The following is a 25,682-nucleotide window of genomic DNA, read 5'->3' on the forward strand; positions in this document are numbered from 1 at the left end:
ATTTATTTATTTATGAGATGCTCACTGGGACTTTTACGATACGCAATTTTTTTCCGACTGAAATCTGTATATTCAGATTCATTAATCAAGGAAAATATTGTGACTAAACTTTCGCATGTCTTCTGCCTTTATAATACGAAAAAAAAGTTTTGAAATGTCTGTCTATGGAATAAGTAACTAAATAACGAAGTAGAACCGGATATCATTGTCAGACTCTTCATATTTAAACAATGAGGCCACAAACTGTATATAAATGCACCAGACACAGTAGCGAATTCACGAGTTAAAAGAAGGTCGAAGTGATATTCGAACACACAAAAATTTAAACGATAGCCCGTACTGACATCAGCGTAGTTGCGGCTAGAGTTCTCTCGGAATCTCCATATGGTCACTTGCATTCTTACATGTAAAGCATCCACAGAAATTCGAAAACGATCTGTTGATGGAAGGTCTTAAAATGTGTATACATGTTGCTTCTGTCCACAAATTAGTTCGGTTCTACAAAACGTCGCTCGTGCGAAACTCAGCTTTCACTTTTCTCACATGGTATCCTGCGAAGCATGGATGAAGGGCAACAGGCAGATTCCGTATGCCCTGATTTCCGAAGAGAGTTTGAGACGGCGGCCCACCGCAAAAGTGAGTGGCTCGAAGTCATTCTACGTAACAGAACCCAGTACGTTGTCCCAGACGGCGAGCGTGCTGGCACATGAGTATTGTCAGGAGTGCCCCAAAGGAAATGTACTAGGATCGCTATTATTTTCTATATTAATAACTCATCTCGCAGACAGGGTGGGCAGTAATCTGCTGATGATGATCTGGTGTACCGTAAGAGCCGGCCGGAGTAGCCGAGAGGTTCTAGGTGCTACAATCTGGAACCGCGCGACCGCCTCGGGCATGGATGTGTGTGATATCCTTCGGTTAGTTGGGTTTAAGTAGTTCTAAAGCTAAGTCCCATAGTGCTCAGAGCCTTTTTTTTTGTAGTGTAAGATGTTATCGTACTAGGATGATACAAGGTCGCTTAGATGAAATTTCTAGTTGGTGTGTCGAATGGCAGCTAGCTCCAAATGTAGAAAAAATTTAAGACAATGCTGATGAATAGGAAAAACAATTCCGTCATGTTCAAAAATAGCGTGAAACGTCCCCTTAGAAAAATTTATAAATGACTGTGCTGATAAACCTGTTACATTATTTGATTTTCAAACAGCTGAGCAGAACTGAACGTACTCAGACATTTCGCTCTTTACCTATTCTGATTAACACTAAACTGACACACAATATTTTTAGCGCAACGCAATCTGATTTTCAATAATCCCTACAAAAGAATGGCCCTGACTAAGATTAACCTATGCCTTTCACAAATCACTTACCTCATAAAAATCTTCCGTTACTCGAACTACTGCAATACAGCGAGCGCCACTACTGCCAGCTAAATAAACGATTCCAACTACTGAAGGCACTAACTACAGATTTTGATAGAGACCAAACAATGTATTTACCTTAACAGTGTTCAAAAGTCATAATATATATAGCAGTTTATGGCATCCAGTCTTACAAATTTACTGACACTGATGGGCACACGTCAAGATCATCCGCTCTCAAAACTCCGCCATCTCTCTCCCCACATCCACCACTGCTGGCGGCTCACCTCCAACTGCAAAACACTACGCGCTGTTAACAGCCAACTGCCCAACATTACAATAGCAAATTCCAACAACGCAAACCAGCCACAGACTGCACACAGCACAGTCAGTGATTTTCATATAGAGCGCTACATGGCGTTACCAACATAAAAACCTAAACAGCCTACTTACAAGCGTTAGCAATGTCCTGCGTGACACATTAAGTCGTTTAAATATTTAGGCTTAACGTTGCAAACCGGTATGAAATGTAGCGAGCATGTAAGGATTGTAGTGGAGAACGCGAATGATCGGCTTCAATCTATTGGAGGAATTTTAGGAAAATGTGGTATATTTGCAAAGGAGACCGACTATAGAACGTTGATGCGACCCATTCTTGGATACTGCAAGACGGTTTGTGATTCGCTGCAGTCGGACTAAAGGAAGACATCGAAGCAATTCACAAGCCGGCTGCTAGGTTTATTATCGGTAGGTTCGATTAACGCGCTTGTGGATTTATTATCCGTAGGTTCGATCAACGCGCTAGTACTGTGGAGATTCTTTGGGAATTCGTGAAGCGAAGGCGACTTTCGTTTCAAGGAACGCTACTGAGAAAATTTAGAGAACCGGCGTTTCAAGTTGACTGCAGAATGATTTTGCTGCCGCCAAGACACACTGCGTGTAAGGACCACGAAGATAAGATACGAGAAATTAGGGCTCATACGGAAGCATATAGACAGACGTCTTTCGTCGTTCTATTTGTGACCGGTACAGAAAATAAAATGACTAGTAGTGGTACGGAGTACCCTCCGCCACGCACCATACTGTGGGTTGTGATGTATGGATGTAGATGTAAATATATGTGTAAAAGAGGCTCACAATGACTAGTACTCCGGTTGAATGCAAATTATGTGTAAAGGTACATGATATATTCCGATGCAGGTTGCAACAAAGCAACATGTGAAACGTCCCCTTAGAAAAATTTATGAATTAGTGTGCTGATACTGACTCACAATATTTTTAGCGCAACGCAATCTGACTTTCAAAAATCCCTACAAAAGAATGGCCCTGACTAACAATAACCTATACCTTTCATGACTCACTCACCTCACAAAAATCATCGTTACTCGAACTACTGCAATACAGCGTGCGCCAATACTGCCAGCTGAATAAAAGATTCTAACTACTGAAGGGGCTAACTACTGATAGGCATAGTTAGCAAATGAAAGATTTTGATCAAGAACAAACAATGTATTTACCCTAATAGTGTTGAAAAGTCATAATATATATAGCAGTTCATGGCATCCAGTCTTACAAATTTACTGTCTCTGACGGACACACGTACAGATCATCCGCTCTCAAAACTCCGCCATTTCTCTCCCCACATCCACCACTGCTGGTGGCTCACCTCCAACTGCGCAACGCTACGCGCTGTTAACATCCAACTGCTCAACACTACAATAGCAAATATTGCAACAATGCCGACCAGCCTCAGACTGCACACAGCAGTGATTTTCATATAGAGCGCTACATGGCGTTACCAACATAAAAACCTAAACAGCCTACTTACACATGCACACCGTACCGTGAAACTGATAAATTCCTAAACATGATCTTATCAGTGGTACAGGATAATGAATAAATCTCATAAGCTTCGAACGAGTTGACTATTTTTTAGTTTAAAACACTATCATTGGTACATGAACCCATATAATCTTCCGTACCTGAAACGCGTGGCGTATCTGTCCACCACAAAGGAAAGTGCAAAAAATGTCTGTATCCATCGGGAAATGCTGAAAACATTTACCTAGAGAAGAGTGTGCTAAGTCCGACAAGCCTATTATTTGGACGGACTAATGGAGACGATTCTGCACAAAGGGCCCTGGAAAGTTGCCACTGCAAAGAACAACAAGCCCTAAGTTTGAATGTATCTCAGACGAGCACTAAAGGTCTGGTAATAAAAAAATTAAACTCCGCCTGTACAGATAATGAAGGCCCAACGGTACCGACCGGTCGCCGTGTCGTCCTCAGCCCACAGGCGTCGCTGTATATGGATATGGTGGTCAGCATAACACCGCTCTCCCCGCCGTATGTCAGTTTACGAGACCGGAGCCGCTACTTCATCAAGTAGCTCCTCAGTTTATCTCACAAGGGGTGAATGTGCGCTGCTTGCCAACAGCGCTTGGCAGACCAGATGGTCACCCATCAAAGTGCTAGCCCAGCCCAACAGCGCTTAACTTCGGTGATCTGACGAGAACCGGTGTTACCACGCCGTTGGATGGTAATGCTACAAACAAAACAGCGGCGCGAAATCGAAGTGCAGCTACTCACAGAGATTCAGTTTGGGTTGTAATTATCGTATGGCAGCGAAACTTTGTAAACAGATTGCAGACGTCAGGCAGTTAGCTTGGACCTTGGTCAACGTAACCTCACTCAAACATTAGTCGATTTGTGTCTGCATCATACAGTTGTTCTTGATTGAAAATGACAGTTTATGAGCCTAATTCTCGTCATTTGCGGGAGGTGCTACTGTTTTGTTTCGGTATCAAGAAAACAGCTGTTGAGTCTCATCGAATGCTCTCAAGTACGTATGGTAAGAACGCTATTGATGGAAGAACGTGTCGTGAGTGGTTTAGACGCTTCAAGAACGGTGATTTTAACGTCCTAGACCGGCATAGTGGTGGAAGAGAGAATGTTTCAGAAGATGAAGAATTGTAGACATTGCTGAGTGAAGACTCGCGTCAAACTCATGAAGAATTGGCACGAGTAGTTGGAGTGACACAGCAAGCCATTTCAAAACGTCTCAAGGCTATGGGCGTGATTCAGAAAGAAGGCAACTTGGGTCCCGTGTGAGCTGAAACCAAAGAGACGTTCAACGGCGTTTGTGAACAGTTGCTTCAGAGACCAAAACGGAAGGGATTTCTGCATCGCATTGTGACCGGAGACGAAAATATTCACGGCTCCAAGATCATACTCTGCATTTGGTGGAACCAGCTCGGCGCAGTGTACTATGAGGTGTTAAAACCAACTGAAACTATCACAGGTGCCCGTTATCGAACGCAATTAATGCGTTGGAGCAGAGCATTATAGGACAAACTGCCGCAATAAAATGAGAGGTACGATAAAGTGATTTTGCAGCACGACAACGCTCGACCCCACGTTGCAAAATAGGTCAAAACGTACTTGGAAACGTTAAAATCGGAACTCCTACCCCATCCTCCGTATTCTCCAGACATTCCTCCCTCTGAATATCACCTGTTTAGATCAATGGCGCATGGTCTGGCTGACCAACACTTCCGATCTCATGAAGAAGCCACAAATTGGATCGATTCGTGAATCGCTCCAAAAGATGAACAAGTTTTTCGACGCGGGATTCGTACACTGCCCGAAAAATAGGCAAAAGTGGTGGCCATCGATGGAAAATACTTTGAATGATACATGTGTAACCAATTTGTTTCATTAAAGTCTGAAATGTTGTGGAAAAAACGGCGAAAGCAAAGTTGTACACCTTGTTAGAAAGGCATAATGTTGATATTATTAATAACCGCCTTTTACACAATTTATTCAATACGAGCACGTGAGACGTCGACAAGAAGCTGGAGCAGTCCGAAAAACGCCTATAGGAAAACCCAGACCAAAAGAGACTGCCTCTGTCTAGATAAATATGCGGTCACGTCCGCTTCTCATTGGTTAGACTTACAGCTCGCCAAAGTGTTTCACTTCAGATATACTTCCTAAACTCGTCAATGACTGTGATACCGTCACTAATCGATTGCATGGTAGAGAAGCATCTTTGCAACACGCTTGCAATTCAGAATACGTGGAAGAAAAGAACAGTTTTGAAATTTAAGATAATTCTCATTTGTTGTTCCGTCTCACTTGCACATTTTTAATTAGATTACGTGTTTCGATCACTCTGGATCATCTCGAGATCTAAGTAGTTGCATCAGCATACTGTATTCTGGTAAGGGGTTCTGTGAGGACAAGACGGGTTGCTGACGCAAGTACTTAGATCTGAAATAATCCAGGGTGGTCGAAACATGTAATATAATTCAAAATGTGTGACTGAGATGGAATAATAAATGAGAATTATCTTAATTATATGAACAGTTGCTGCATCTCTCATGGCTATTATATCGACTGCAGCGCTCTGAAAGTTCTCACAGTGACAACCAACTTTCAATTATTAAACAAAGAAATTCGCAAACTGCCGTACAATTGACAAGTTATTTTACTTTATTTTCGCTACCAGTTTCGGCAATTCAATATGCCATCTTCATGCCCCATTCTCATATCTCAAGTGTTATCGATACTGGCAAACTGGGGCCATCTGTTTCTGGATGTCATGAATTCTCAAGTGCTTGCTTCGAAGACTTGAGAGTTGCAATCAAGTCTTCGAAAGAAGGACTTGAGAATTTACGACATCCAGAAACAGATGGTCCCAGTATTCCAACATCGATATCGATTGAGAGGGAAACAGAGATTGGCATACGTCCAGCACGTATTTCAGGACGCAGGTTGCAAGTTGTACTCTGAGGTGAAGAGGTTGGCACAGGAGAGAGATTCGTGGAGGGCCTCATCAAATAAAATAAAAAATCATCTGAAATCTGAAAATACGTTTAGCTCCTGGTGAATTACTCCAAAGCAGTATTCCATAACGAATATGAGAATGGAAGAAATCAATGTATGAGAGCTATGACAGCGGTTTGCTCATGCTGTTTCTTACATTACAATTAAAAAGTTTATGAGGTACTTCGTTTTCGTACGTACAGCTGCTGAACAGATAAAGAACATTCAGTAAATGTAGCTCGAACAGACGCCGTGTGATATGTCATAGAAATAATAAACTGTTTCTCCAATCTACGCAAGGCAATTTCGAAACGTCCTGTTTATTGCACCAAATGTCAACAACAAGCTTATATTCAATCTTAACAGATCTCTTAAGTAGACATGGTGCTAACGCCAATTCAGAAATGCTGCGTGGTTACCGCATCACTTCTCGACGTATTTCGACATTGTTCTGACGTCAGAGAGTGTTCCGCGAAACAATTAGAAGCGTCTGTGGTAGCAAAACAGTTGGCGAGGGTGACGTCACAAGGTGAGGTGTTTGTCACGCCCGCACAAACTGACGCAGGGAGCACTCACCCCCACCCCTCTACCCGCCACCCTGAGGCGTGACGCCTTTCTTACGCAACGCGCGGAGTTCATTCTTCCTATTTTTAAAACGTCACAGCCAGCGTCCGCTGCAGACTTAGCTAAGCCCATAGCCTCACCTGAGCAGATATCCAGCGAAGCATCTTTATCTTTTCAATAGCTACACCTCAAACAGGAGAAATTTGTGAAGTAGACTTGAGTTCAGGAAGAAGACGTAAGAAAACTGTGATGGCATAATTCCGCCAGGGGCAACAACTAACTTACCAGAACAATTCAATAGAAAAGAATCGTATACTGGATACAGGTTATACACTGAATCGCCAAAGATGGTTCAAATGGCTCTGAGCACTATGGGACTCAACATCTTAGGTCATAAGTCCCCTAGAACTTAGAACTACTTAAACCTAACTAACCTAAGGACATCACACACATCCATGCCCGAGGCAGGATTCGAACCTGCGACTGTAGCAGTCCCGCGGTTCCGGACTGCAGCGCCAGAACCGCTAGACCACCGCGGCCGGCAATCGCCAAAGAAACTGGTCTAGGTCAGCGTATTCAAATACAGAGATACGTAAACAGGCAGAATACGGCACTGCAGTCGGCAACGCCTATATAAGACAACAAGTGTCTGGCGCAGATGTTAGATCGGTTACTGCTGCTACAATGGCACGTTATCAAGACTTAACTGAGTTTGAACGTGGTGTTATAGTCGGCGCACGAGGGATGGGACACGGCTTCTTCGAAGCAGCGGTGATGCGGGAATTTTTCCGTACGGCCATATCACGAATGTACCGTAAATATCAGGAATCTGGCAAAACATCAAGTCTCCGGCATCGCTGCGGCAGGAAAAATAATCCTGCAAGAACAGCACCAACGGTGACTGAAGAGAATCGTTCAAAGTGCCAGAAGTGCAACCCTTCTGCAAATTGCTGCAGATTTCAATGCTGGGCCATCAACAAGTGTCAGTGTGCGAACCATTCATCGAAGCATCACCGATATGGGCTTTGTAAGTTGCAGCGAATTTTAAACAATTCTCAATTTATTGCAGCAACACGAACCCATCTCTGGAGAATCACGAGATATCACAATCGTGGAGGTTTCTCTACTTGGATTGAAATACCTCTAAGTTGTAAATTGCAGCGAGTTCTTAAACAATTCTTAATTTATTGCCATTCCTGGCTTGTAAGGCCTTCTGCCCAGGTCAAAGTGGCTTGTTTTTAAAACATTATCTGTTGTGTCTGCATTTAATGGTGATTTGATAAACTGTAACTCACTGAAAACACTATTATTTATTCCTTCACTGATAACGTGTGGTATTTTTTATTTATTGTTGAGTCTGGAATTACTGGTTTAAAATAAATTATGTGTAATTGTAAAAGGCAACCAGTAATAACTGATTACGTAACCGAATCCTGCCTTCCCTTGACTACCTTCCAGGTCTCAGCATCAGAAGGCAGTTATATATAATTACTATGCAACTTGTATGACGAAAGGTATGCAGGAAAAATTGACAGAGCATTCAACACCCGATACAGAAACCATATCAGAATCTGGGACAAGCCACTCAACTTCTCAATAAGATAAATAAATCACAAACGAACTACAAGAGAGAAAGAATGAAAATGGTATAAATAATGACAAGACACCTGCTAACTTTACAATGAAATTATCGCCTGTGCAAAACGAAGGCAGAAAACAACTGTTATTAAATGACGAAACGAATACGAAAAACCACTCACTGTTTGCACGCATTGATTACATACTTCCGAAGACCGTGGTCTAGGGGTAGCGTCTTTGATTAGTAATCAGAACTTCTTCGAGTCCAGGTTTGAACCTCGCCATTGCTTAAATTTTCAACAAAAATCATCAGCAATGGCGGCCAAAGACTTCCGCCATAAGAAGTCACCGTTGTTCTGTCAACGCCTTTGCCAAAGAGGGCGGAGGAGCGGAGAAACGTTCTCTTGGCCTTAAAGGCGGGAAGTCAGCAACGGTCAACGGCATGAGGATACAGAAGCCAATGGAAGCCACAGCATTAAACACACATAATGTGTTTACAATGAAATGAATACCCTTAGCTGCTTAGAGGCATTGGTGTAAGTCAACGGGGACAGTTGAAAATGTGTGCCCCGACCAGGACTCGATCCCGGGATCTCCTGATCACATAGCAGACGCTCTATCCATCTGAGCCCCCGAGGACACAGAGGATAGTGCGGCTGCAGGGACTTATCTTTGGAACGCCTCCCGCGAGACCCACATTCACAGCTTATTGTCCCGCACTATATTCACAGTGCCCCTGCCCATTATACTCATTACTCGCGGCTTTACTGTCGATTCCCGCAAGATTTCGGGAACTGTTTGTGAAGATGGTCAAATAGCGGGTGAGCCTTAACTGTATATATATGAAGATACCATCTTCATATACACAAACGTGTATCCACCTGCGGCGTGTCATTGAGAAACTGTCATGATGACTTCTCCATTGGCAAAGGATTCCCGACTAGTGCCTCATTCGGATCTCCGGAACGGGACTGCCAAGGGGGAGGTGACCACGAGAAAAAGACGAAATAACCAACGAATGGGTAACGCTCTACGAATTGGGGAGTGGAATGTCAGAAGCTTGAACATGATCGGGAACTAGAAAATCTAAAAAGGGAAATGCGGAAGCTCACTCTAAGTATATTGGGGGTCAGTAAGGTGAACTGTATATTTCTGGTCGGACGAGTATAGGGTAATATCAACAGCCGCAGAAAATGGTGTAACTTGAGCAGGATTCGTTACGAGTAGGAAGGTAGGCCAGAGAGAGTGTGAACAGTTCATTGATAGGGTTATTCTCTTCAGAATCGATAGCAAACCAACACCGACAACGATAGTTGAGGTGTACGTGCTGACGTCGCCAGCAAAAGATGAAGAGATAGAGAAGGTAATAGAAGGATACTGAATGGGTAATTCAGTACGTAAACGGAGATGAATATCTAATAGTCAAGGGGGATTGGAAAGCGGTTGTAGGGGAAGGAGTACAAGAAAGGGTTACGGGAGAATATGGGCTTGGTAGTAGAAATGAAAAAGGCGAAAGAGTGAGTTCTGCAATAAATTTGAGATTGTAATAGCGAATACTCTGTTCAAGAATCACAAGAGAAGGAGGTATACTTGGAAAAGACCGGAAAATGCAGGAAGATTTCATTTAGATTTCATTATGGTCAGGCAGAGAATCCGAAATCATATATTGGATTGTAAGACGTACCCAGGGTCAGATATCGACTCAGATCACAATATCGTAATAATGAAGAGTAGGCTGAAGTTTAAGAGACTACTCAGGAAGAATCAGTGCATACATGTGGGTACGGAAGTACTGAGAAATGAAGAGGTATGCTTTAAGATCTCTGAGGCTATAGGCATTGCGATAGTTAATAGTTCAGTAGGCAGTTCGTGGAAGACGAGTAGACATCTCTGAAAAGGGTAGTCGCAGGGACTGGAGAGAGAAACGAAGGTCCATGGAAGGTAACTGCGAATAAACCATGTGTAACATAAGAAATTCTTCGATTGATTGACGAAAACAGAAAGTACAAAAGTTACGGGAAATTCGGGAGTATAGAAATACAGATCACTTCGGGATGAAATAATTGCTAAGTGCTGGGAAGCTAAGGCGAAATGTATGCACGAAGAATGCGAAGAAATGGAAAACGAAATGACTGTCGGAGGACTGACTCAGCATACAGAAAAATAAAAGAACCTAAGGTGAAATTAAAAACATGAGCAGTAACACAGAGCGCAATGAGAATTTAACAAATGCAGAGGAGAGAAGGGGTATGTGGAAAGAGTACACTGACGACTTATTGATGACGTGATAATAGAAGAAACAGAATACGACAGGGAAGAGAGAGGCGATCCAGTATTAGAATCAAGTTAAAAGGGCTGTCGAAGACTTAATCTCAAATAACGCAGAAGGGATAGATAACATTTCATCTGAATTTTTAAAATCATTGGTGGATGTACAAGCAAAATGTTTATTTTCGTTGGTGTGTAGATTGTATGATACTGGCGATATACCATCGTACCTTCGGAGAAACATCACCCACACCATTCCCAACATTGCTGGAGTCGTCAGCTGCGAGAATTATCGCACGATCACCTTAACAGCTCATACATCCAGCTTGCTGACAAGAATAATATACAGAAGAATTGAAAAGAAAATCGAGGATGTGTTAGATCACTACCAGTTTCGCTTCAGCAAAGATAAAGCTACCAGACAAGCAGTACTAACATTGCAATTGACAATGAAAGCAAGACTAAAGAAAAATCAAGACACGTTCATAGAATTTGTCGACCTGGAAAAAGCGTTCGATAATGTAAAACGGCACAAGATGTTCGAAATCCTGAGAAAAATAGGGGTAAGCTAAAGAGAAAGAAGGGTAACATACAATATGCACAACAATCCAAGATGAAACAATAAGAATGGAAGACCAAGAACGAAGTGCACGGATTAAAAAGGGTAAAAGAACGGATGTAGTCTTTCCCCCATACTGCTGAATCCGTAAGTAGAAAAAGCAATGACGAAAACACAAGAAAGGTTCAAGCATGAGATAACATTCAAGGTGAAACGTTATCAATGTTAAGATTCGCAGATGATACTGCTATCCTCAGTGAAAATAGAGTTACAGGGGATCTGTTCAATGGAATGAACAGTCTAATGAGTACATTGAATTGAGCGTAAATCAGGGAAAGACCAAAATAATGAGAAGTTACAGAAATCAAAACAGCGAGAAAGTTAACATCAGGACGAGTGATCACGAAGACGATGAAGGAATTCTGATGCCTAGACAGCAAAATAACCCCTGACGATCAGGACATAAAAAGCTGACAGGCGCTGGCAAAAAGAGCATTCTTGGCCAAGAGAAGTCTACTAGTGTCAAACATACGTCTTAACTTGAGAAGGCAATTTCTGATAAGTACGTTTGGAGCACAGCATTGTACTTTAGTGAAACATGAACTGTGGGGAAACCCTAACAGAAAAGAATTCAAGCAACTGGGATGTGGTGCTAAAGAAGAATGTTGAAAATTAACTGGACTGATAAGGTAAGAAATGTGGTTCTCCGCAGAATCGTTGAGGAAAGGAATATATGGAGACAATGACAAGAAGGAGGGACCGGATGATAGGACATCTGCTAAGACATCGGGGAAAAACTTGCATGGTACTAGAGGGAGCTGCAGAAGGTAGAAATTATAGAGGAAGACAGAGGTTGGAATACATACAGTTTATACTTGAGGACGCAGGTTGCAAACTGCTACTCTAAAATGGAAATATTACCAGAGAAGAGGAATTCGTGGTGGCCCCTATCAAATCAGTCAGAAGATTCATGACTCCAAAATACACCCCAATGGAAAACACACTGGAGAAACCGGCAGAACATTCAACACACGATGCAAAGAACATCTCAGAGTCTGAAAATATGGGAGGAACAACTTCTGTTTTGGATAACAAAAATGAATTTCAAGGGAAGTAGAAGAGAGAAGTAGATGAAAATAGAATAAGTAATGAAAGACTCTTGCTAAATTCACAATAAAACTATCACATACACAAAATGAAGGCAGAAAACAAACTTGATTTCTTCCATCACAATCGTTGCTTTTGGAAAGCCTGAAACTGTCATTCTTGCCTTAAAAAATTGAAAAACTGCAGCACTTACGTATTTTTTCAAGCTTAGCACACGCGTTTGGAGAATTTATTCCCACTTTCGAGTGCACTTTACATAAATATTTTTTGTGGCGCCTGGTAGTGCGATTTTCTGCCTCTCTTGCCCCATAGCAGTCTTTTTAAGGTTATACTACAAGCAAGGCAGAAAGTCACACGCGCAGGCATCACAAAAAATATTTATGTAAACAAATGCACTTAAAAATGAGAGTAAATTCTCGAAACGCATTGCGCTAAGCACGAAAGAGCAAGTTGCTCGTGTCGTTTTTCATTATTTACAATCAGAAAACAAAATACAGTTAGATACCGAGTGACCATAACCAGGCCACTCCGCTGGTTACACTCACTGATTACATAACAGACAAACACCTCAATACTTGATGAAAAATCCCATTTCTCTCCTAAGCAAAAAATAATAAATGAATAAAAATCATCTACACACACACTCAAGCACTCTAACTTCAACACACATATTACCAGGCAGAAAGCAAGTCAAAGCAAAATATCGGCTAAGTAGGGGAGGACATGTACAAAAACTAATGAGGCGGTATTAAACGAAATTTTGGAGCAAAGAAATTTACGGAAGACACATCATGGAACTGTAAGGAACTGTCCGTTGGTGATGGGGGAAATCCGGGGGGGGGGGGGGGGAATTGTGAAGGAAGATCAAAGCATGATACAGTAACCACCAGATTCAAGTGGATTGCGTTGGGTATTCAGAGGTGAGAAGGATTGCACAGGACAGAGCGCGTGGAGAGCTGTGTCAGCTACTCTTCACGCTGACGCCCCACCACCACCACCACCCCATCCTCGCCTCCATCAGTTTGATATCACCTCTGAATAAATGTCATCCCTAGACTTTCCCATGCATGGTGATCTTTAGTTGTATGAATCCTTGTTCCTAGTGCATGTTTCAAAATGTCAAAATAGCGTAGTCTTCAAGACGTACCACTGCTGAAATTGTCTCTCCTCTGAGACTCCGTACAGACATAGAATTAGTTTGCAGTTTGAACGTCTGCTTACGACGGGTCAGGGTCACACGTCGGCGTGGTTCCTGTCGATTCTCTCAGCAGATGGAGCTATGAAAGTAATATAGTCTACATACCGTCTTTCGCGAATGTAATAAAAGACTTATTACGTTAAACTGCCTGTTCTAATAACAAAAGATCTAAAAGGAGGGAGGGGGTGTAGAGGAGGCGCTGTCATGACTGGTACGACGGGCGTTCAACAAGTAATGAAAAAGTTTTTTTCTCGGTCAGTTTCGATTAAAAAAGGCGGAATTTGCTGTCGGACACAGTGGAATATTCCAGCTTCAGCCCCTATAGCTTCATGAAGTTCGGATATGGTCGGCGCTATACGTAATCATCAAAGTGGCGTCTGTAACGTAGGTGCGTTCGAAACAGGGAGCTGCCGCTGAGTTTCGTTTGGCGGAAAACCAGGGTATCGCAGATATTCATAGGCGCTTGTACAATGTCTGCGGAAAGCTGGCACTGAAAAAAAAGCACGGTGAGTCGTTGGGCGAGGCGCCTGTCATCATCGCAACGAGGTCGCGCAAACCTGTCCCATCTCCCGCGTGCCGGACGGCTGCATATACCTGTGACTCCTCCGATGTTGGACACACTCATTCGAGGTGATCGACGGATCAGCGCTGGGTTCTTCGCCGCCTAACATAGGACCATGAAGAACAACGGGGGACCATCTGTGCGGAATTGCCCGCGCGTCCAGAAGCCGAACGTGACAGTTGTTTTGTGGAACATCGTCACAGGCGATGAGACACGGCTTCATCCCGTCAAACCGGAAACAAAACGGCAACCCATGGAGTGGCGCCACATCACCTCTCCTCCGAAGAAAAAGTTGAAAGCCGCACCCAGAGCCGGTAAAGTACAGGCGACGGTCTTCTGGAACTCTGAAGGCGTTATTCTGTTTGATGTCCTCCATCATGATGCAACGATTAACTCTGAAGTGTATTGCGCTATAACCAGGAACTTGAAGAAACGACTTCAGCATGTTGGTAGCCACAAAAACCAAACTAACTTCTCCTCCTCCATGACAGCGCAAGGCGTCATACAGGCCTGCACATCCGCGATGAGCTCACAAAACTTCATCGGGCTATTCTTCCTCGTCTACTCCACAGCTTCGATCTCGCACCTCCCGAATCCCATCTGTTTAGCCCAATGAAGAATGCACTCTGCAGGAAGCAGTACGCGGATGATCGGGAGGTGGTTAATGTGGCAAGACGCTGGCTCCGACGTCGACCAGTAGAATGGTCCCGTGTGGGTGTACGGGTCCTCCCAATGTGGTGATCTGAGACCGTGGCATTGAACGGAGAATGTGTTGAAAAATAGAATTTTGTAGACAGAAAAGTGGCGAATACGAGGGGCGTTTGAAAAGGTCAAAAAATGGCTCTGAGCACTATGGGACTTCTGAGGTCATCAGTCACCTAGAGCTTAGAACTACTTAAACCTAACTAACCTAAGGACATCACACACATCCGTGCCCGAGGCAGGATTCGAACCTGCGACGGTAGCGGTCGCGCGGTTCCAGACTGTAGCGCCTAGAACCGCTCGGCCACTCCGGCCCGCATTTGAAAAGTCCGTGCAAAAAATAAAAACTACTTACGTGTTTGGGGTAAACCTTTCATTTTTCTTCAAATTGGGGAACAAATAGTAGTCCGAGGGAGCCAGGTCTGGAGAACAGGGGGGATGTGAAACGAGTTGGAATCCTATTTCCATTAATTTTGCGACCACAACTGCTGAGGTGTGTGCTGGTGCATTGTCGTGATGGAAAAGGACTTTTTTGCGGTCCAATCACCGGCGTTTTTTTTTGCAGCTCGGTTTTTCAAACGATCCAATAACAATCAATAATATGCACCTGTAATTGTTTTACCCCTTGCCATATAGTCGATGACGATTATCCCTCGCGAGTCCCAAAAGACAGTCGCCATAAGCTTTTCGGCCGAGGGAATGGTCTTCGCTTTTTTTTCTTTTGGTGCAGATTCTCCCTTGGTAGCCCATTGTTTAGAGTGTTCTTTGGTCTCAGTATAGTAATGTATCCGTGTTTCATCCACAGTGGCGAAACGACGCTTTAAGTCCTGCGCATTCTCCCTGAACAACTGCAAACAATCCTTGCAACACTTCACAAGATTCCGTTTTTGGTGAAGCGTGAGCAATCGCGGAACCCATCTTGCGGATAGCTTTCTCATGTCCAAATGTTTATGCAAAATATTATGTACCCGTTCATTCGAGATGCCCACAGCACTAGCAATCTCACGCACCTTAACTCTTCTGTCATCCATCACCATATCATGGATTTTATCAACGTTTTCTGGAGTCGTAACCTCCACAGGGCGTCCAGAACGTTCAGCATCACTTGTACCCATATGGCCACTCCGAAAATTTTGAAATCACTTACAAACTGTTCTAATCGAAGGTGCAGAGTCACCGTAATGTTTATCAAGCTTCTCTTTAGTCTCCTGAGTCGTTTTTCCTTTGATAAGGTAATGTTTAATCACCACACGAAATTCTTTTTCGTCCATTTTTTGACAATCACTCGACTTCCTATATTTACACGAATGCCAAACACAAAGGAAGAGACCAAGATGGCTGAAACTTGGTGTGCGTTCTTTCAAAACATGCTACTAACTAAACATGACCCCGATACGCGCCCGTGGTGTCATCTCTTGCACTTTGCACACTTTTCAAACGCCCCTCGCACTATAGTGTATTGCAATCCCGAATAAAACCTACCTTATCTCAGAAAAAAATATGTTGCACTAATTACTGAGGGCCCTCGAAAGACACCTGTGCTTGACAGATCAGGACGTTTTTAGGGTAGTAAGGACAAAGAAACCAAGTTGCAGTAGAGAAGTTGAACAGGCAAATATATGTACAATGACGGTAATCGCGAAGAAAACCTTGGTTAACAGAAGAAATATTTCATCAACGAAGGAAGTATAAGACAGTAACACAGCAACGGATGTCACTTGGGAAATAAATAAATAGTAAGTGCAGAAAGTCAAGGCGAAATGGCTTCAGGTAAAATATGAGGAAAGCCAAAAATATATGGTGGTCAGACTAAGACGAAGGACAGACGTGCTAAGGCTAAAAGTGGGCAGTCCAGCAAGAGGTGGACGACCGTCATGTGGGAGCCACAGCGACGCAGAGGTGGGTCCTCGCGACGGAGGAGGTAACCATGTGTCAGCCACGTATGGCCAACGCCGAGCCAGCAGAGGACAACTGATTTTCTGCGAGAGGCCTGCATGGGAGAGTTCCACACATTCAGAGTCTCCTTAATGACACGCAGTTTGTTGCGCGTGCTGTTATGCCATTCCGTCTCCCAAAGCCGAAAAGCCCTACGCAAAGGTGTCAATGATAAGATGCGCTGATGACATTGCTCTTGTCGGTGAAAGGGATGATGAACTGCTGCTCCTGTTGAATGGTTTGGTCAGTGTAATGAGCATGCAGACGGGTTGGGGTGGACACAAGAAAGACGCACGTAATGAGATGAAGCAGAAATGACATTATCGATTAACTTGCCTTTGTAACTTTTTAAGTGATATGACACGAATCGCACTTCTCAGCCAGCACTGAGCAAAATATGTCGTCTGCATGGACGGGCGATATGGTGTCGGAATGACGTGGAGGTTCCAGCCAGCGTGACACCTGGCTGACGTTACTTGACATCACGGCTCATCCAAGTCCGAAACTCGCTACTGGTTGAGTAGAGATCACTATATACTCGCTTACAGTGAAACAAAATTTCCGTGTGATTGGCTGAAACGAGCGACGTAGAGGCTGCCTTGTGTCAGCAGAAAGTCGAAGGTCAGGGCCGGTTGGGTCAGTCTGAGAGCGGGGTCCACGGTAAACGGACGTGTAGGCCACAGCTCCTGCCAGTTATGTTAAATTTTTTTTTTTTGTCGTCAGTCTACTGACTGGTTTGATGCGGCCCGCCACGAATTCCTTTTCTGTGCTAACCTCTTCATCTCAGAGTAGCACTTGCAACCTACGTCCTCAATTATTTGCTTGACGTATTCCAATCTCTGTCTTTCTCTACAGTTTTTGCCCTCTACAGTTCCCTCTAACACCATGGAAATCATCCCCTCATGTCTTAGCAGATGTCCTATCATCCTGTCCCTTCTCCTTATCAGTGTTTTCCACATATTCCTTTCCTCTCCGATTCTGCGTAGAACCTCCTCATTCCTTGCCTTATCAGTCCACCTAATTTTCAACATTCGTCTATAGCACCACATCTCAAATGCTTCGATTCTCTTCTGTTCCGGTTTTCTCACAGTCCATGTTTCACTACCATACAATGCTGTACTCTAGACGTACATCCTCAGAAATTTCTTCCTCAAATTAAGGCCGGTATTTGATATTAGTAGACTTCTCTTGGCCAGAAATGCCTTTTTTGCCACAGCGAGTCTGCTTTTGATGTCCTCCTTGCTCCGTCCGTCATTGGTTATTTTACTGCCTAGGTACCAGAATTCCTTAACTTCATTGACTTCGTGACCATCAATCCTGATGTTAAGTTTCTCGCTGTTCTAATTTTTACTACTTCTCATTACCTTTGTCTTTCTCCGATTTACTCTCAAACCATACTGTGTACTCATTAGACTGTTCATTTCGTTCAGCAGACCATTTAATTGTTCTTCACTTTCACTCAGGATAGCAATGTCATCAGCGAATCGTATCATTGATATCCTTTCACCTTGTATTTTAATTCGACTCCTGAACATTTCTTTTATTTCCATCATTGCTTCCTCGATGTACAGATTGAAGAGTAGGGACGAAAGGCTACAGCCTTGTCTTACACCCTTCTTAATACGAGCACTTCGTTCTTGATCGTCCACTCTTATTATTCCCTCTTGGTTGTTGTACATATTGTATATGACCCGTCTCTCCCTATAGCTTACCCCTACTTTTTTCAGATCTCGAACAGCTTGCACCATTTTATATTGTCGAACGCTTTTTCCAGGTCGACAAACCCTATGAAAGTGTCTTGATTTTTCTTTAGCCTTGCTTCCATTATTAGCCGTAACGTCAGAATTGCCTCTCTCGTCCCTTTACTTTTCCTAAAGCCAAACTGATCGTCACCTAGCGCATTCTCAATTTTCTTTTCCATTCTTCTGTATATTATTCTTGTAAGCAGCATCGATGTATGAGCTGTTAAACTGATTGTGCGGTAATTCTCGCACTTGTCAGCTCTTGCCGTCTTCGGAATTGTGTGGATGATGCTTCGCCGAAAGTCAGATGGTATATCGCCAGACTCATATATTCTACACACCAACGTGAATAGTCGTTTTGTTGCCACTTCCCCCAATGATTTTAGAAATTCTGATGGAATGTTATCTATCCCTTCTGCCTTATTTGACCGTAAGTCCTCCAACGCTCTTTTAAATTCCGATTCTAATACTGGATCCCCTATCTCTTCTAAATCGACTCCTATTTCTTCTTCTATCACATCAGACAAATCTTCATCCTCATAGAGGCTTTCAATGTATTCTTTCCACCTATCTGCTCTCTCCTCTGCGTTTAACAGTGGAATTCCCGTCGCACTCTTAATGTTACCACCGTTGCTTTTAATATCACCAAAGGTTGTTTTGACTTTCCTGTATGCTGAGTCTGTCCTTCCGACAATCATATCTTTTTCGATGTCTTCACATTTTTCCTGCAGCCATTTCGTCTTAGCTTCCCTGCACTTCCTATTTATTTAATTCCTCAGCGACTTGTATTTCTGTATTCCTGATTTTCCTGGAACATGTTTTTACTTCCTCCTTTCATCAATCAACTGAAGTATTTCTTCTGTTACCCATGGTTTCCGCAGCTACCTTCTTTGTACCTATGTTTTCCTTCCCAACTTCTGTGATGGCCCTTTTTAGAGATGTCCATTCCTCTTCAACTGTACTGCCTACTGCGCTATTCCTTATTGCTGTATCTATAGCGTTAGAGAACTTCAAACGTATCTCGTCATTCCTTAGTACTTCTGTATCCCACTTCTTTGCGTATTGATTCTTCCTGACTAATGTCTTGAACTTCAGCCTACTCTTCATCACTACTATATTGTGATCTGAGTCTATATCTGCTCCTGGGTACGCCTTACAATCCAGTATCTGATTTCGGAATCTCTGTCTGACCATGATGTAATCTAATTGAAATCTTCCCGTATCTCCCGGCCTTTTCCAAGTATACCTCCTCCTCTTGTGATTCTTGAACAGGGTATTCGCTATTACTAGCTGAAACTTGTTACAGAACTCAATTAGTCTTTCTCCTCCCCAAGCCCATATGCTCCTGTAACATTTTCTTCTACCTCTTCCCCTACAACTGCATTCCAGTCGCCCATGACTATTAGATTTTCGTCCCCCTTTACATACTGCATTACCATTTCAATATCCTCATACACTTTCTCTATCTGTTCATCTTCAGCTTGCGACGTCGGCATGTATACCTGAACTATCGTTGTCGGTGTTGGTCTGCTGTCGATTCTGATTAGAACAACCCGGTCACTGAACTGTTCACAGTAACACACCGTCTGCCCTACCTTCCTATTCATAACGAATCCTACACCTGTTATACCATTTTCTGCTGCTGTTGATATTACCCGATACTCATCTGACCAGAAATCCTTGTCTTCCTTCCATTTCACTGACCCCTACTATATCTAGATTGAGCCTTTGCATTTCGCTTTTCAGATTTTCTAGTTTCCCTACCACGTTCAAGCTTCTGAAATTCCACGCCCCGACTCGTGGTAACCTCCCCCTTGGCAGTCCCCTCCCGGAGATCCGAATGGGGGACTATTCCGGAATCTTTTGCCAATGGAGAGATCATCATGACACTTCTTCAATTACAGGCCACATGTCCTGTGGATACACGTTACGTGTCTTTAATTCAGTGGTTTCCATTGCCTTCTGCACCTCATGTCGTTGATCATTGCTGATTCTTCCGCCTTTAGGGGCAATTTCCCACTCCTAGGACAAGAGAGTGCCCTGAACCTCTATCCGCTCCTCCGCCCTCTTTGACAAGGCCGTTGGCAGAATGAGGCTGACTTCTTATGCCGGAAGTCTTCGGCCGCCAATGCTGATTATTTATCAAAATTTAGGCAGTGGCGGGGATCGAACCCGGGACCGAAGACGTTTTGATTATGAATCAAAGACGCTACCCCTAGACCACGGGATGTTAATTATTGTATCATAAAAACAGTCTGGGAGTGTGGGCCACAGTAGGCGTGAAAATCGTTAGTGGCTCTCGTCAATTGTTCAGAAATATCGTGAACACTTTCGCTGCTGTGGACAGGACCCACTATGACGTTTATTTTGTTAGTAATTCTAGGAATACGCCGACTGGACTTGGAAACTATGAAAAGTGGAGCATTGTAATGGTTAAAGAAAGGTAATCAAATGGGAGTAGGAAGGTTGCTTGGAAGCCAATTCGGATAAGGCAATACAATATCGCAAATTACAACTGTGACAAAATGAATGGAGCTTTTCAGGCACAGGCAGGAGAACAAACTAATTTCTCCCTGACATCAGGGAGAGATTAAAAATGACATTTCTTAACCAATGCACATTACCTGGCTGGCCATGGTCCCTATGCCACGTATCTGTACAAAATCAGAAGGCAGATGAATGACAGCTGCACGTAGTGGGACTGCGCGCTCTATGAAGATGCGGCGGGTAATGGAAGTCACGTGTTAAGAATAACGGATCACAAAGCAGCACTAAGAAGTGAGTGGAGCTGGTGCATCTCGGACGATTCTGCAGCCGCAGAATCAGAAAGACCGAGGAAGACTTTACAAGGTATTCAACCATTAGTCGTCATGCTGCCATCCAGGCTAGACAACATACTCTGCAGATGGTGAGAAGATAACTGAGGTCGGCGACCGCCGAGTGAAATACTGTCGCAAGAATCTATATTGCGTTGGTGCAAGTGATCGTCAAAGTGTGGACGTTAAGAAGTAACGGTGATGGGTGGAATTACTTGCAACAGAGGAAACGCTGGTGACGTGCTGCCCGACGCCCAAGCAATCCAGCAGACTACGGCTGTTGGCCGGGGTAGTAAGAGGGCAGCACCGGTAGCGGAAACCATCTCGGAAAAGTTAAATGCACCGAAACAAATAAACAAACAGACAACAAATTTTGTAGTGTTTGTGGTAGGTAAGTAGCTGGATAATTAGTTAAAGGTTAATGTAGTAGTAGTAGTAGTAGTAGTAGTAGTAGTAGTAGTGGTGGTACGTGTAGTTTTTCATATACAGGCTATTTATATTTGAAGTTAAACTTTGAAACCGCTGTAGAAATAACACCACTGGTCTGAATGACGCCAAACTGCAACGGAATATTATCGGAAAAGGTGGAAAACATATGGCAGAAGAAAAATTAAGTTAGAAAATGTAGCAACAGATGGCGCTGTAAGCATCTTAATAGTGGTCGACTACAAATGACAAATGAATCATACAACAATGCCTCAGGTGTACGTTTGACGTTAACCAAACTGTGCTTATCGGTGTGCATGGGTGTACAGGAGTGATACTGTTAGTTACGTAAGCCCGTCCACAACGGCAAGTTCATACCACATCGGATGGGAAAAATCGGTTTTTAATTGTCCTGAGGCCAAAAACCGCATAAAAAGCATCAATCAAAATCAAATTGTATTATTAATTTCCTTGTGACTGGCGCGAAACATGTTCAGCATTCTGTCCGCCGTTTCCTGCAACAACTGATTGAAGTGTTTCTGGGGCCACATTCAGAATTTGTTGCGCAATGCGTGCCTTCAATGCAGCTGAGTGCAATCGGAACACAACATCTTTCAGATAGCTCCAGAGCCGGAAGTTGGGGTTCTGTTGGGTTATTTGGGTGAAGAGACCAGACAGCGAGGTCATCGGTATCATCGGATTAGGGAAGGACAGGGAAGGAAGTCGGCCGTGCTCTTTCAAAGGAACCATCCCGGCATTTGCCTGGAGCGATTTTAGGGAAATCACGAAAAAGCTAAATCAGGATGGCCGGACGCGGGATTGAATCGTCGTCCTCCCGAATGCGAGTCCAGTGTGCTAACCACTGCGCCACCTCGCTCGCCAGAAGTCACACGGCTTAAGATCAGGTGATCGGGACGGCCAGACTGTAGGGAAATGGCGGCTGATAATTCTAGCATTTCCGAAATGGCGCTTCAGCAGCTGCTTAGCTGGATTTGCAACGCGAAGCGGTGTGCCATCTTGCATAAAAATGATCCCGTCCACAAATCCACGCCGTTGGAGAGCTGGAATGACATGGTTGCGCAAAACACACTATAGGGCTTACCAGTGACGGTACAGGTAACAGGACCGGAAGCATCTGTCTCTTCGAAAAAATATGGCCCTATAACAAATGATGCCGTAAACCAGCACCACACAGTGACCTTTTCAGGATGAAGTGGTACTGGTTGATTTGCGTGTGGCTTTTCCGTTGCCCATATTCGATAATTCTGTGTAGTGACATATCCTGTCGGATGGAAGTGGGCTTCGTCTGTCCACAAAATTTTCTACGGCCAACCATTGTCCACTTCCATACGAGCAAGAAATTCTAAAGCAAAGGTCTCTCTTGCTGGCAGGTCAACAGGAAGCAACTCGTGCACTTGGGTAATTTTGAATGGATAGCAAAGAAGGATGTTTCGTAGGGTTTTACGCACCAAGCCTACGGGTATGTCCAATGTTCCGGCAATTCTCCGTGCACTACACGTTTGCACACCACCACTTGTCTCCTTGTGCACTGCTGTGGGCTCTGCTTCCACTGACGTCGAATCAATTAGTTTCCTCTCTCTACCAGGTTGCACACGAAAAGAATCCGTCTTTTCGAATTTCCGAATCATTTTCTCCAGATCCACGGCAGTCATCTTGTAGGGAAGCAGCCTACTCATACCGTATAAAATTCACATCAATCTTTCCATTGTGTGCCAGCCTAGTCCGCTGTAACTAGCTCTGACGTCATAAATGTTGCGCAATACTTTAAAAATCAAGTAAATAACCTGAAACGTTTCTAGCATGTCAGGAGTAATACTAAATCAATGTGTGTTGAATATCAGTTCAATAACTTTAACCATTTTCGAAATTTGGACGTTTTTCTGTAAAAATCATTGGCGCAACAGAAAAGAGCTAGAAACTTAAAAATTTATATTTAGATTCCTTTTTCATAATAATTTAGTAGTATTTTGGATCTCACAAATTAAAATTTTAGTTGAAATTCATGATTTTCTAGTTTTTGTCTTAGAAATTAAGGAAGCAAGATAGATTAAGTAGGCGAATAAATAAAGCTAGGATGCTTAAATTTAAGTAGAAGGGAGATCCGCTATAATCATAAAGATGTGAGAAGTTTCAATTGAATAACTATAAAACTATAGCGATAGCGTATCTCCAAAGGGCAAGTTCAGAGCTCGTCTACTGCGTGTAGTGTAATTAAATTAATTCTCTCGCCCAAAATATTTGACTTAGCCACGTCAGACTTTTATTATGATTAGTTACCTGTGTGCTGAATGCACATTTAAATTGTGAGCTTCATCGGCCATCAGCAAAGGAAGCGATGATTTATTCAATAACTTAAAGTGGTGCATTACTAGCCCAGCGGCTAGTCGGGAGAGCCGATTTGATCAGGCGTTCCCTTAGCCGTCCGCACCGCGGCTTTATATATAAGAACGCTGCGCTAGAGAAAAAGGCCCCAGTTCTCTCCAGATGCTGATTAGCGCACCACCTTTGTGGGAAGTCGCGTCGCGTCGGTATCATTGCTATAAACAGCCTCGGATGCCGTAATAAGTTACTCGGGATACGCGTAACCATGAAATCGTTTTCGAGTGAAGTGTTAATTCTGGGATGACTTTAATGATCTATCTTCAGTTTGCGTATGTCGTATTTTCACGTGCCGCCGCGGGACAGACATTCTACCATTATTTAGCGTGGCGTTTGATGAACCTTATCATCAAATTATTGCGAGCATTCACTTAAACATTTAATTTGAACAGTTATAGTTGTATCAGCGCATTACACTCTGAACTGCTCTGTTAATCAGATTGTGTGGATTCTTTTTTTTTTTTTGGTCTGTGACTTTCAGAATATAGTGAACATTTTTAGAGAATCGTTTTTGATTATGAATCCCAGACAATCTCCTAATTCCTCAGAGCTATAATCTGTAGCTATAAGTGTATTTCTCAGATGAAGTGGGCACTAGGAATTCTAATTACAGGCTTCACGTTTTGCTAATCACTTTCTGGTTGCCAATATTGTAGTTAGAGAGCCAGTGTTGAGAACGGCAAAAGACAGCATAAATAATAGGAACATTTATATAACAATTAATTCCACCATCCGCCCCACATACGGTTAATCGGCCGGGAAATGCATCTTTTCTACATTACATTCTACATTTTATATAAACAATTAATTCCACCCACCGCCCCACAATTGGTGAATCGGCCGGGAAAAACAAAACATTTTTAATTCATAAACAACATTAAATTCCACCAGCCGCCTCATAATCTGACCAACGTCTTTTCTTTCAAACCCTTTAGTGTCCGGCACTTTTCCAGAGCGACGTGTGGACAGTCATCTTTCTTGCAACACAGCTTTACAAACAGCGCACGATCCTGCATTGAGACAGTCATGGCGAACGTCGCAGACGCGAAACGAGGAAAAGCCTTGTACCCGGCGTGTTTATACCAACTTCAATGGGTCGTGCGCATGACAGGTATTTCATTGACGTATTCTGACACATACAGCGCAATCTACTGATCAATTTTTACACTATTTTTTTCTTCTGCCATACGTTTTCCTCCTCCTCCTCTGAAAATATTCCGTTGCAATTTGACGTCAATCTGACCAGTGGCGTTATTTCTACAGCGTTTTGAAAATTTAATTATAATCACCCTGTATGTATACATATTTTTAAACATCAGAAACAAATAATTAACATACAATTTACTACTATCCAAGGAAATGTGACTTGCATAGCCTATTTCGGCTTTCCAGGTAATAGGCTGCAATTATCAAGAATAAATAAATAAATAAATAAATAATGCAGTTTCCTCAGGTGCAGTGTACGTGTATACACGTCCTGCTTGCGTTTTCCTGCAGTGGCATGGACGCCTGTGTCTGTACTGAACTGCCGGCCTCTCACTGCCACACACGAGTTACATTCATATCTCTGTGAATAATACAGGTTTCGAGTATATATCACACAGGATATGGGCCTCACTGTGTGCTGTAATTTTCAAAAA

The sequence above is a fragment of the Schistocerca nitens genome, chromosome 12, assembly GCF_023898315.1.
Source record: "Schistocerca nitens isolate TAMUIC-IGC-003100 chromosome 12, iqSchNite1.1, whole genome shotgun sequence".
NCBI lineage: Eukaryota > Metazoa > Arthropoda > Insecta > Orthoptera > Acrididae > Schistocerca > Schistocerca nitens.